Genomic DNA, 13,191 nt, shown 5'->3' on the forward strand with positions numbered 1-13,191 from the left:
AGAGGGACCTATTGAACCCCTTCACATGGGCTCCAAAGGATCTCAAGCCTGATAAATAAAAAAGAGAACCAAACGAGCCCCATTGTGTGGGCTTAAAAGGACCTCGAACACAGAGGAATAAAGATGAATAATCACATATGTATATATATAAAAAAAAAAAAAAAAGAGTTTTGATAATATATCAGGACTCGGAGAAATTACAAGCAAAATAGGGCTCAAATGAGCATACAACCACATTGGACTAAATGGCAAAAATCGCAGAATGATAATCTCAAGGCCTCCTGCCATGGGCATTCTACTCAGCCCCCCGGGCAACGGCATGCTAACCGAAGGAGGAGAAATCGAAGTTAGGATTCTGCCTCCATACTCCGTAGAGGGCGCGCTCTATGGATCTATACTCAATATCTGCCTTGTCCGCCTCTAAGTAAGCGACCCTCCCCTACAACGCTGCGATGGTAGCCTTTGCACCCTCAAGTTCAGTCTCTAAGCAAGTGACCTTGGAAATCGCCCTCTTCTTCTTTTTTGATGAGGAAGAGGCCTTCTTCAGGGCCTTCTCTAGCTTAAGCTTGGTTTCAGCAAGTTCCCTCTCGAGCCCCTGGACCTGGACCGTAAGACTGTCCCTCTCAGCATTCGACGTGGAGAGGTCTTGAGCTGAGTCAGAAAATCGCTGAGCCACTGTATAGGTCTGCACAAGAAAAATAATAATAAGATTCGTGGTGACCTGAACATACCGTCACCCATAAGAGGCCGCAAGGGCGCCCCTTTTGAGCCAAAGGCGCTTGGCTGGGTAGGGACAGATGACCCGCTTGCCGAAGGAGGAGGGGGCGCAAGAAGATCAAAAAAATGAGCCCCCGATGGACCAGGATCAAGGCAAGCCTGAGGGAAAGCATCAAAGTCGTCAGAATAAGGACAAATGAAACCCCTCGGCATGGCCTGTTGATCCTGGGACTGGGAGGCCATGTCATTGTCTATAGGGGCTAAAGGAGGGCACCCCTTGGGAGACAAAGACGGTCGGTGCGGTTGTCCATGTCCTGGGGAGACCCCCTCTGGCACACGCTCAGCCTCACCCCCATCCGAGTGATGTTCATCCAAAACAACCTTTTTCTTTTGCATTCCAAAAATAGTCCACAACAACTCAGGCTCAGAAACGAGGGACGGATTGTGGAAGTTGAGTTTGGTCACGGTGAAGAGAAGTGCAGCCCTTTTTTCGACAGGGTCGGCCTCGAGAAATTTATCCACTGTATTTGCCTCCGACTCGAGAACTTCAGGCATGGCGAAATTCTCTACACAATCAACACAGTTGCCGACATAAACATAAGTTCAAAAACAGTAAGTTCCAAAAAAAAAAAGGCTTGAAGTACTTACTAGGAGCCGAGTGAAAGTGCTCACGAACAGAGAGGGGACCCTTCACAAAGAAGAAGTCCTGTTTCCAAGACCCTGGGTTGCATACAAAGCCCTCTATCAAGGAGACCGAAGTATTGGCTTTTTGCAAGAAATAAAAGCCTTTGGATTTAGGAGACGGCATAAGGTTGTACATGAAATGCACCTCTTGGGCTGTGGGAGCACGCTCGAAATGCTCCATATACGCGATGAAGAGGCAACTCAAGGTCAGCCAACTGTTGGACGCCAACTGGAGCGGAGCAAGGTCAAAATAATTGAGAACCATGATGAAAAATGGGTGTAATGGGATTGTGCCACCTGCTTTCAAGATATGCTCGCTCATGGCCACGTAACCCGGACTTGGGCGATCAGCCCGGCACTTGTTCGAAGGAATGTATAATGTGTATTCCGGGCCAACACGGTAGTTCCCCATTATCTCCAACAATTTATTTTCAGACACATGGGACACTAGGGTGGATGCCAACAGGGGGCCAGTGTCTTGATCCTCAGCAGTCACTTGTCGTCGCTCTCTCTTCGGCATATCTACAATACCAAAAGAAAAAGGTGAGGTGGAAACAAGGCACTTTATCCTCCATTTTTTCCTCTTAGCAAGGGTCTTCCATCGAGGCGCCGAGTGTGAAAGCACTAAGCAAGGATTGATTGAGAACAAGGGTTGAGGAGAAGACGGGACGGCCCCATGACAGTCATTAGGGGAAAACAGGGTAGGAGGCTCAAGCGGGAGATTTCCCTCCATAAACTCCAACTCCATCTACAAATCTAAAAGGGTCACCCTAAGGTTCGCTACATGGTCGTTAAGGTCAAGGGGGAAAGGTACTCCATCTCCCCTCAAAACTGAGTCTATTTCACTCTCTACCACCCAGATTTTACGCCTAAGTTCAGCCATGTGCTCAAGATGACGAATATGGGCCTGCCTTAAGGTGTCGTAGTCATGGTAAGGATTGTCCTCGGGGGACTCCGAGTCTGAAGACAAGTCAACAAACTCGACCCCCAGAGGAGCGTCGAATGGACCTTCACATGCCATGAGACCTCATCCCGAAAGCAAAAAGGGTTCAAGAATAAATGAGAGGATCGCTACAAAACACAGAGGAATGTGCTCAAAACCGCTAGGCACAAGCGCTCTAAATAACCAACTACGGGGTATAAATGAGGGCATGCAACTGGGTTAACTCACGACGAGCTCAGGCCAAAGTACCGCATCCCGAATGGTGCTAATTTGGACCCAATAAACATAAGGGAGAAAGAAAGTATAGCTCAAGCAAGTAAAATTGGGCGATGTCGTGGTCAAAAGGAGGTCGAGGGCCAAAAGCACTGTCATGGTCAAAGAGAAGCAAGTGGTTGAAAGTACGCATCTGCAAAAACAAAGGAAAAAGGTGTTTAGTCCTCAAATACCCACATGGATATAGACATACAAGAAATGAACTCAAATATACAAACAAAAAAAAAGGAAAAATAAGGGAAAAGATAACAAAAGTGAGGTTGTGGGGGATTGAACCCCTCACCTCTTGAAAGGAGCAAGGATCTCAAAACCACTAAGTTGAAGAGGTAAGGTGTAAATAATAGACTAGACATGAAGGCCTACTTATAAGCATCAAAGAGAAGAGTCTACCAGAGCACCTAAAGGTCCTCTCCTAGACTGGGGGGCAAGTGAGGATGCTCAAAATTCCACGCTTGTGAAAGGTCCAAAACACGTGCTAAGGTCCCAAAAATGCTTAAGTATATACCTGTGCCTAGGCCCCTAGGTCTGTTGATAAATCTTGCCGAATGAAGCCCTAGTAGGTGTACCACGTAGGACCCCCGTTCCGTGCCTTGCGAGCCCAGTAGGTGTGCCACGCGAGGTCCTCATCCACCTCTGTGGGATCGTCACCTCCACACCTTTGCGAGACCGATATGCCCTTGCCTCGCACACCTAGGCCCGCGGTGTAAGAAGGCAAGCATCTTGTGGAGGTAGCCGCATCCCTAGAGGCCTCGTGGGAGATGGCCTTGCCACGCCTCGCGTCTCCAGCCACCCCAAAGGTCACACGACCCCCTTTGCGCATTTGGGTCTCTGCCGCAGAAAGGGCCTCGCGCAGCTGGGCACACGTTGCCCAGGCCAGCATCTCGGGCGCCTGTGGCTTCCCAGGTGGCCTCGCGCCTCACCCAGGCCAGTGCCTCGTGCGCCCGTGCCTACCCAGGTGGCATCACGCCTTGCCCAGTTCAACCCCTCGCGCACCCATGACATCCCAAGTGGCCTTGCGCCTCGTCCTAGCCAGTGCCTCGCGCACCCGCGGCATCCCAGGTGGCCTCGCGCCTCGCCCAGGCCAGCGCCTTGCACGACCGTGGTATCCCAGGTGGCCTCGCACCTCACCTTATCCAACGCCTCGCGCGCCCGCGACATCCCAGGTGGCCTCGCACCTCGCCAAGGCCAGGACCTCGCGCCCGCAGTATCCCAGGTTGCCTCACACCTTGCCCATGCCAGCGCCTCGCGCGCCTGGTACATCCCAGGTGGCTCGTGCCTCATCCAGGCCATCGCCTCGCATGCCTGCGAAATCCCAGGTGGCCTCACATCTCGCCCAGGCCAGCGCCTCGCATGCCCACTCCTGCCCAGGTGGCCTCGCGCCTGGCACCTCAAGATGGTGTATCCTATGAGGACCTACGGAAACTCCAACGTATAGAGGTAAAAGAACAAGTATAATTCAAAAATATCGTACAAGTACAAAGTTCATACGGGGTATGACCTTTAAGACCCCGTATGTCTGATCAAAACACTCATGCCAGACAAGTAGTGGGAGTTCTAGGAGAGGGGACATGGCCTGTATGCTTCTAACCAGATGTCAGAGTCGACACCACCACCAGCACCACTACGCCTGGTGCCACTCCTTTGACACTCATACTAAATAAGTAGTGGAGACATCCCCACGGAATCTGACCATGTACTGGAGCCAACACCACTACCCCTGAGACCACTCTCCTGACAGTGTACTTGTGTACCATCTGGTCCCCTGGATCACAATGTATCAGGGGCCATTAGAGCCCACTATAAAAGGAACCCTACTTCCACATGGAAGGGGGTTGGAGAAAAACACTGTAGCTGGACGCATAAAAGATAAATACAAGTTATTTTCCCCATTTTCCTTCTGTAACTATTTTTGAAGTTTATGTTTAGATTATTGAAGTTCTTCAGTCATAAGCACTACACTTTGATTTTTCTAACTTGACATAGTTGACGAGTTCTCACCGTCAACATCCTCTATTAATGGTTCATAATTAAAAGGGAATAAAATTATCGTTTTACCCTTTTAGCTATATCTTGTTCCTAGAGTACCATTGGCTTTACTAGTGAAGGTTGTGTCACAGCAAGTTTGCGACGTGAGCGCTCATAACCTTTTCAGTTCCAAAATTCAACCCAATAGGGAGCCATTATTCAATCTATAAGAAGGTATAGATTCCATATCTATTAAACTACGTCCCCAACCATATACATCATTGAGTCCCCAAAACAATTGTTCTTAGCCTGATCATTCTGATAATCTGTAACGCACGAATCAATAGATCATATGACATATATAGGAGTTCATAGCAACCTCAGGATTAAGATCATCGTGTATAGTATCATCGTTTGATGTGTTTGATTAATACTATGAAATGGTGTTTAAACAAGTATTAACAAATCACATCTGGTCTAGTTCTAAATTCTCTCAGCATGCAAAGTACCTCAACTAATGTATCCTACTATACTAGTAACCTGGAACTAGGTCACATGTATTCATAATACTAGCAGATCGTACTTGCAGTAATTAATCTAAAGATTCCATAACTTTATTTTACTGCGAAGTATTTAAGTTTATTATCTTAATCTCGATCCTCCCATACCAATATGAGATTAAGACCACATAGATAAACTTTGGAATTTTCTGATATTCACTTAATATTATCATATAATATCAGACATAGTCTATATATATAATAATTCAATTCAATTATTTATTTCATTAAAATATTTGTCAACTACAATTGCTTTAAGGGCACTATTCCCAACGATCTCCCACTTGCCCTAAAGCAAATTGAGGTATCTCTTTTAATATGTCAATCATATTCGCCTGATCGATTTAGTCTAACAAAGTCTTTGTAACAGTTTAAAAAAAAATTGAAGTTATCTTCAAGATTATTACATCAATTATGTAAAATTTTCGTGTATTCAATGATACTTCATTTCATGTGTTTTTCCCTCTCATGATTTCTAGTTATTCTAGAATAGTTGTATCTCCATTGCTTTCGCAATGAGATGCTAGTTGTTTATTCTATTCTAAAAACCTTTTCCAGAATGTCAAAGAACTCAACTTAATCAAACAGCCTATTTAGATGCTCGTAGCTGTCACATTTCGGCTTTTGTGGTGAAACATACAAATCTGAAATGTCTAACACATTTCTATATTAATGTGTTTCCTCCACAGTTACGGAAGCTGATTCTGATATCAATCTTGAAGATTTAATATCAAATCATCCATTGGGATTTTAGGTCTCTGCCTAAATTCACATACATATAATCTCTATTATATTTAAGATACTCACAACTATGTGCTTATAATTATTCAATGACTTAATCCGTAATGGATTGATAACTGCTGACTATTCCCACCGTTTAGCAAATGTCAATTTAAAATTTAACCTTCGATACATTAAACAGTCAATCACAAGTTTTAGGAATAACTGTCTCGTGTCCTCTTTTCTAGTAAAAGAATAAATGGACATTTATTATTTAGATAATACATCCTCCACATCAGGAAGGCAAAAAAGCATTTCTTGGATTTTGTAAACTAAAGCGTTTAAGCTTCTTATCTATATAAGTTGCTTGAGCCAGAGCCTAAGGATTGTTCTTTCAATCTATACCTAATTGAATGTACAGAACATCCTTGGCTTTTCTAAATCCAATATTTAGAAATGTTCAGCTAACCATTTCTTTTCTATTAACGATTTCTATGCATCATTCCTAATGATTAGAACATTGTTAATATTAAGAATAAGAATCACAACATAATCTTTTTGGTCGAGATCTTCAAATGATTTTGTCATGTCATCCATTCTAGTAAAGACTACTTGGACATTCATTTAAATTAATCCCATAATTTATGTTGTTGTACCCTAATTTTAGCCCGAGTTCATTCACTCACCTCAGGTACAGCTGGCAAATAAATATACAGAGAGATAACCAAGGGAATGATATCTTCTTATTATCTATGTGGACAAAACGAGTATCACATGGTCATACGTGGTGTTAGGCGTCCTGGGTTTAACTCGAAATAAGGATGCAATGGCTATGAAGCACGAGCTCAGAATGTTAAAGTAGCTGTCGAAGCACAAGCTTAGAGGAGATATCCAGCTCGTGGTAATTCTCGTATATTGCCCACTCAAGGATCCCCTTATACATTTATTTATGACCAGGCTGTCATATTTAATATCCCAGATAGTAGGACTACATTTACTTTGTGAACAAATCATATCCCAATATAAATGGGAATTATTTTTATTAAATGTAATAATTATGTAAATGCGTGATTGACTCACACGATTACCCAAACCTGTGCATGAAATTCCCTTATAAAGATTGGGAATATTGGACAGGAAACGAGAGGATTATTTTGTAATACCAAAACTCTTCCAAAATAGAGAGAGAAACATCAATAATATTGACTCATGGACTAGGTGGATTTTAACCACTGAACCACATAAAAATTGTGTTCTTGAGTGAATTCATTTTATTTTTCATTACAGTTTATTAAGCACTAATCTACCTTATTATTTCTTAATACATTTTGTTGGTGAAAAAACGCGTCAACAGTTTGGTGCTTTCATTGAGAGCAAAATTAGTGCTTCATCAAAATCCCAGTCGAATCTCGTCATGGTGCTCACTCGCTCAATGCGCGATAATGAGATAGAACAGCCTGGTGGCCAGAAGTCCCATCATACCGCTGTTTCGAACGAGCATGGCCCTGAAATCCAGCAATGTCTGGGAAAGCAATTGGCGGGTCATGGAAACACTAGGAGTTCGGCGTCATTGCCACCAAATCCAGACCCAGACTACCTAACTGTCGTCGAATTGGAAAACATGTAATTGATAAGCCACCATGCTAAGGCAAACAGGCAGATTGAGGAGGTTTTGGCTCGGTTACCCCCTCTTTCTACCGACATTAATGTCAGAAAGAGGCAAAGTGGGTCTCACAAGTCCCACAGGAATAATCGACCCAAACCGAGTCGAAGTTAGAACTGCCACCCTAAGTTCTATACCTGTAGGGCAAGATCGCAAGAATGCTCAACCCAGTGGCCATCATAAGGGTCATTGGCATGTTAGTCGATCGGTTAGAAATGCAACCCCAAGTTTGGTGCTTCCTTCACAAGTCCCTAGGAATGCCCATGGAAGTCCACGAGGAAGAACTGGGAAAGGCTCACAGAGACAAAATGTTCCAGCAAACCCTCCTACGTCGTGATCGGATCGTCAGGCACATAGAACTAGAGACAGTGGGGTAGAATAGAGGTGGACTAATCTAGTTCGCCCTGATGGAACAAGGATTGCCTCACCAATAAGGTATCCTCTGTCACCTATTAGACATCCAATGCCACCTTGTCCTACATGGGACATTCCAGCTTATGGAGACAATAGGAGAAATCCTCCTCCATATGCCAAAACCTACGTCCCACGGAAACGTGTTGAAAATCCAAATCCTCGGCCCCCACCGCGAGTTGTAAGCTTCGCAAATGGAAGTTACTGGACTGAAAGTCTTCGTAGTGGTAGGTCCGAGGGAGATCTAAGAAATTAGTTGAGTTCAACACAAAGCCCTCGACACGATTCACAACCCGATTTGCGTGATCGTCTGAATTCCCAGAGAAGGACTTCAACTCGGAATGAAGATGCTAGTTATATTCGACAAGAATGAGGTCCGTCCATAGTACGTGATAATGGGAATGCCCCACAAAATCAAGCTCGAGCGAGGAGAGACAATAACCCATCAAACGCATACGATAGGAAGGGAGCTATTGAACAGCCCCGAGGTAACCTAGGAACCAGAGACCAATCCCTTGAGAGGCTAGCTCTGATGGAAGAGCAAATCAAGAGGCTTTTATCTAGAAAGGACAAAGAATATTGTGACTCAGAGGATGAGCTCGAGCCTTTTGCTCCAAATATTGTTGTGACCACATATCCGGTAGGCTTCAGAATGCAACACTTGTCAAAATTTGATGGAGATGGAGATCCGTCAGACCACCTCGGAATGTTTAACACCATGATGATGGCCTACAATGTCGGACTCGATTTAAGGTGTATTTTATTCCCTGCAACTCTGGTCGGGCTAGCCAGGCAGTGGTTTAAGCAATAAAGAGACATTCCATAAGCTCATGGAAGAAGTTTTCCTCCGAGTTCAAAAAAGCATTTCGAGCTTCACAAGCAGCTCGAGTTGAGGCTGATTCATTGGCCAATGTAAAACAACAACCTACTGAAAATTTGAAGGCATATCTGAGTAGATTTTCCAATGTTGCTGCATGAGCTAGAGATGTTGATGATAGCTCCAAGCTCATGGCAATGAGAACTGGAATCCTCGTCGTGGGCGATTTGTGGTAGGAAATCCAAAGGAAATGAGTTAAGAATGTGGACGAATTCTTGGCCCGAGCTCAAGAATGGATTAACCTAGAGGAGGCGCGAGCTTCCGTCGCAGGAACTAGCCAGCGTCCTATCTAGCCCGTTGGAGCAGTAACGGGCGTTGCAGCTACGACTCAAACCGTTACCCAGAATAACCAAGGGTAGAATAACAAAAGGAAGGGAAATGATGAGGGCAACCAGAGCGGAACGAAGAAAAATAAGTCTGGGGAGAAATTCAAACTTGTTTACGCTACTTATACCGACCAAATGGACACTAGGGAGCACATCTTCCTAGCAAATTATGCTCGCCTTCCGTGGTAGAAGCCAGAACCGTTAAAGAACTAGAGGGAGAAAAGAGATTCTTCGAAGTTCTGTCGATTCCATAATGATATCAGTCATAACAATGATGATTGCCGACAGCTAAAGGATGAGATCGAAACTCTCATTAGAGCGGGACCTTTGGCCCAGTACGCCCGAAATCAGGTGGTCCCTGATCAGCCCACTGGACCAAACCCTCAATAAGTCCCTGAAGCTCCAATAAGTCAAACTAGAGCTCAAGCAAGTCAGGTCGACCCTCCTCCAATAGTACGGGGAGATATAACAACCATATATGGAGGACCTCATTTGGCATGCACGAGTAGAGGGGCCCAGAATAGGTACATCAACGAGCTGAAGTCCCATGACGAAGTGGAATTCATCCCAGAATAGCGGTTGTTGAAACAACAGCAATTGGAAAAGCAACCAATCATTTTCTTGGAAGAGGATGCTAGCCACGTCCAGTTTCCACATAACGATCCATTGGTCACAACTGTTTAGCTTGCCAACCGGAGGGTCCGAAGGACACTAGTAGATAATGTAAGTGTTGTGAATCTACTTTTCAGGTCCGCCTTTGGAAAAATGGGGTTGTTTGTAACTGACTTGAGGGCGACCTCAATGAATCTGTATGGGTTTTCTAGTGAAAGGTCAACAGCCATCGGGAAGATTGGATTAGTGGTAACATTGGGAGAGGACTCACGAATTGTTTCCAAGTTACTTGAGTTCATGCTATTCGACTGTCCAGCTGCATACAATGCGATTTTGGGCTGACCTGCACTGATGGCATCTGAAGCCATAAACTCTATCTGCCACCTAGTAATAAAATCCCCTTCAGATGCGAGAATATGCACCATCAGAGGTGATCAGCTCGCTGCCAGAGAATACTATAGCATTTCTATGAAGGGAAAATCACAACTCGGTCAGCAAGCTATGGTCATAAATGACGGAGGTGAGGAGTCTCAGGAAGTAGAAGTTACTTGCGGAACAGAAGAACCTCAACAAGAAGAGGACAGTAACGTCGCCCAACGCAATGACATTGACCGACGAATAGGCGAAGAAAATTCAGAACTCCAAGCTATAGAGGAGCTCGAGGAAATAAACATTGACCCAAAAGAAGCTTCAAGATTCGTAAAGGTTGGGAAGAATCTGGATGATAAAAGGAATAAGGAGTTGGTCAATTTCTTACAAGAGAACCTAGAATTTTTCGCCTGGTCACATGAAGATATGGTGGGAATAGGCCCGAGTGTAATCATGCACACTTTAAATTTGGACAAGAACGTGCCTGCAAAATCCCAAAAATGGAGATGCTTGGGAACAATTCGAGCTGAAGCTCTTGAGGAAGAAGTAGCTCAACTATTAAAGTGCGGGTTTATCCATGAAGCAAAATACCCGACCTGGTTTGCCAATCCCGTGCTAGTCCCATAGCCAAATGGGAGATGGAGGAACTGCATCAAATTCTCCGATCTGAACAAAGCTTCTCCCAAATATTGTTTCCCACTGCCAAGGATTGATCAGTTGGTAGACGCCACGGCAGGTCATGAGCTCATGTCCTTCCTGGATGCGTATTCTGGATATAACTAGATCACGATGAATCCTGCGAACCAGGAACATACTAGCTTTATGACCCCAAATAATGTATATTGTTATAAAGTTATGCCCTTTGGGCTAAAGAGTGTCGAAGGTACATATCAACTCTTGGTCAACAAGATGTTTGCTAATAATATCAGGAGAAGATATGGAAGTGTACGTCAATGATATGATTGTTAAATCAAAGACTGCCGATAACCATGTGTCTGATCTAGAAGAATGTTTTGGGATATTGAGGAGGTATGACATGAAGCTGAATCCTCAGAAGTGCACTTTCGGAGTGGCATATGGAAAATTTATGGGATTCATAGTCAACACGAGGGTGATAGAGGTGAATCCTGATAAAATCAGATTGTTGTTACAAATTCCCTCGCCCAGGACGCGTGAGGAAGTTCAAAGCCTAACTGGAAAGGTGGCAGCTTTGAATCGTTTCATTTCAAAATTAACTGACAAGTGCCAGCCATTCTACAACTTGCTCAGGGGAAACAAAAAATTTGAATGGACTAAGGAGTGCGAACAGGCATTCCTCGACCTAAAAATCCACCTGGCCGAGCCCCTAGTGTTATCTAAGCCTATGTCTGGAGAACCTCTATTCCTTTATTTGGTCGTGACAGAAAATGCAGCCAGTGCCGTGTTACTTCAAGCAGAAGACCGTGCTCAAAAACCACTATATTATATAAGCAAGAGACTTCTCGGAGTTGAGTCATGATACCCACTGATAGAGAAGTTAGCATTCTGTCTGATATTGGCTTCCAGGAAGCTCCGGCCATATTTCCAGCCCCATTCAATCTACGTCGTGACCGACCATCCTTTAAGGTAGGTGTTGCAAAAACCTGCAACATCGGGATGTCTTTTAAAATGGGCTATCGAGCTTAGCCAGTTTGACATATTGTACGTGCCACAGAAATCAATCAAAAGTCAGGCCCTTGCTGATTTTATGGCTAAATGCATCGGATTTCAAGAGGAGCTCTGGAAGGAACTGGTGCAAGAGTTATGGAAAATCTTTGTGGATGGATCATCAAACGAGAACGGATCGGGAGCTGGGATCATCTTAATTTCCCCAGAAGGGCATCAATTTCATACATCTTGGAGATTCAGATTCGAGGCGTCCAACAACGAAGCCGAATATGAGGCCTTATTAGCTGGGCTGAGAGTGGCAAGGGAGCTCAAGGTGAAGTCGTCCAATGCTATAGTGATTCTCAGCTCGTGGTTAATTAGGTGTTGGGAGAATATCAAGCTCGAGGTACCAAGATGGTTGCCTACCTAGCTAAGGTGAAGGGAGAACTGTCTAAATTTGAGTATAGTACTGTTAAATAGATACCTTGCGAGCAGAACTCTAATGCTAATGCTTTGGCATGGCTCCCCACCACCAAAGAAGCTGAGACTTTGAATGTGGTGTCAGTGGAATTCTTGGAAAGTTCAAGTGTGACAGAAGAAGTGATAGAGGTCTAAATGATCGACACAAGACCGACCTGGATAACTCCCAAAATGGAATACCTCACAATAGGAAGGCTACCTGATGACAGAAAGGACGCAAGAAAAATACTTTATCAAGCTTCGCGGTATGTAATAGTGGATGGGACCTTGTACCAACGTGGTCATTCATTTCCTCTCCTACAATGTGTTCTGCCTGAGGAAGCTAAAACCATTTTACAAGAAGTGCACGAAGGCTTTTGTGGAGATCATGCTGGGGGCAAAACCTAGCACTGAAAATACTGAGGCAGGGCCATTTTTGGCTCACTTTAACAAAAGACTCAGTTTCGTATGTTCAGAAGTGCGACAAATGCCAGAGTTTCGACATAGTTGCCTGAGCTACTCCAGTCAAGCTAATAATGATCTCATCCCCATGGCCATTTGCGGTATGGGGAATCGACCTAATAGGGTCCCTACCTATGGCAAAGGGAGGAGTTCATTATGCGGTGGTGGCGATCTACTATTTCACGAAGTGGGTAGATGCCAAAAAGAGTACTAGACTTTGTGGTAAAGAGTATTATATGTTGGTTTGGGCTACCTAAAAAGATTGTGCCAAACAATGGGACATAGTTCGACAGTGATCTCTTCACTAACTTCTGTGAAAAATACGACACTACTAAGAGCTTCTCCTCAGTAGCATATCCACAGGCCAATGGGCAGGTCAAGGATGTGAACAAAACCCTAAAGGTGAGCTTGAAGAAGAGGTTAGACAAAGCCAAAGGATTATGGCCCAAATAGCTCCCATAAGTACTTTGGTCTTACCGAACTTCTCACAGAACCTCCACGGAACATACTCCTTTTTCCTCAAC

This window comes from Humulus lupulus, chromosome X (genome assembly GCF_963169125.1).
Source record: "Humulus lupulus chromosome X, drHumLupu1.1, whole genome shotgun sequence".
NCBI classification, from domain to species: Eukaryota; Viridiplantae; Streptophyta; class Magnoliopsida; order Rosales; family Cannabaceae; genus Humulus; species Humulus lupulus.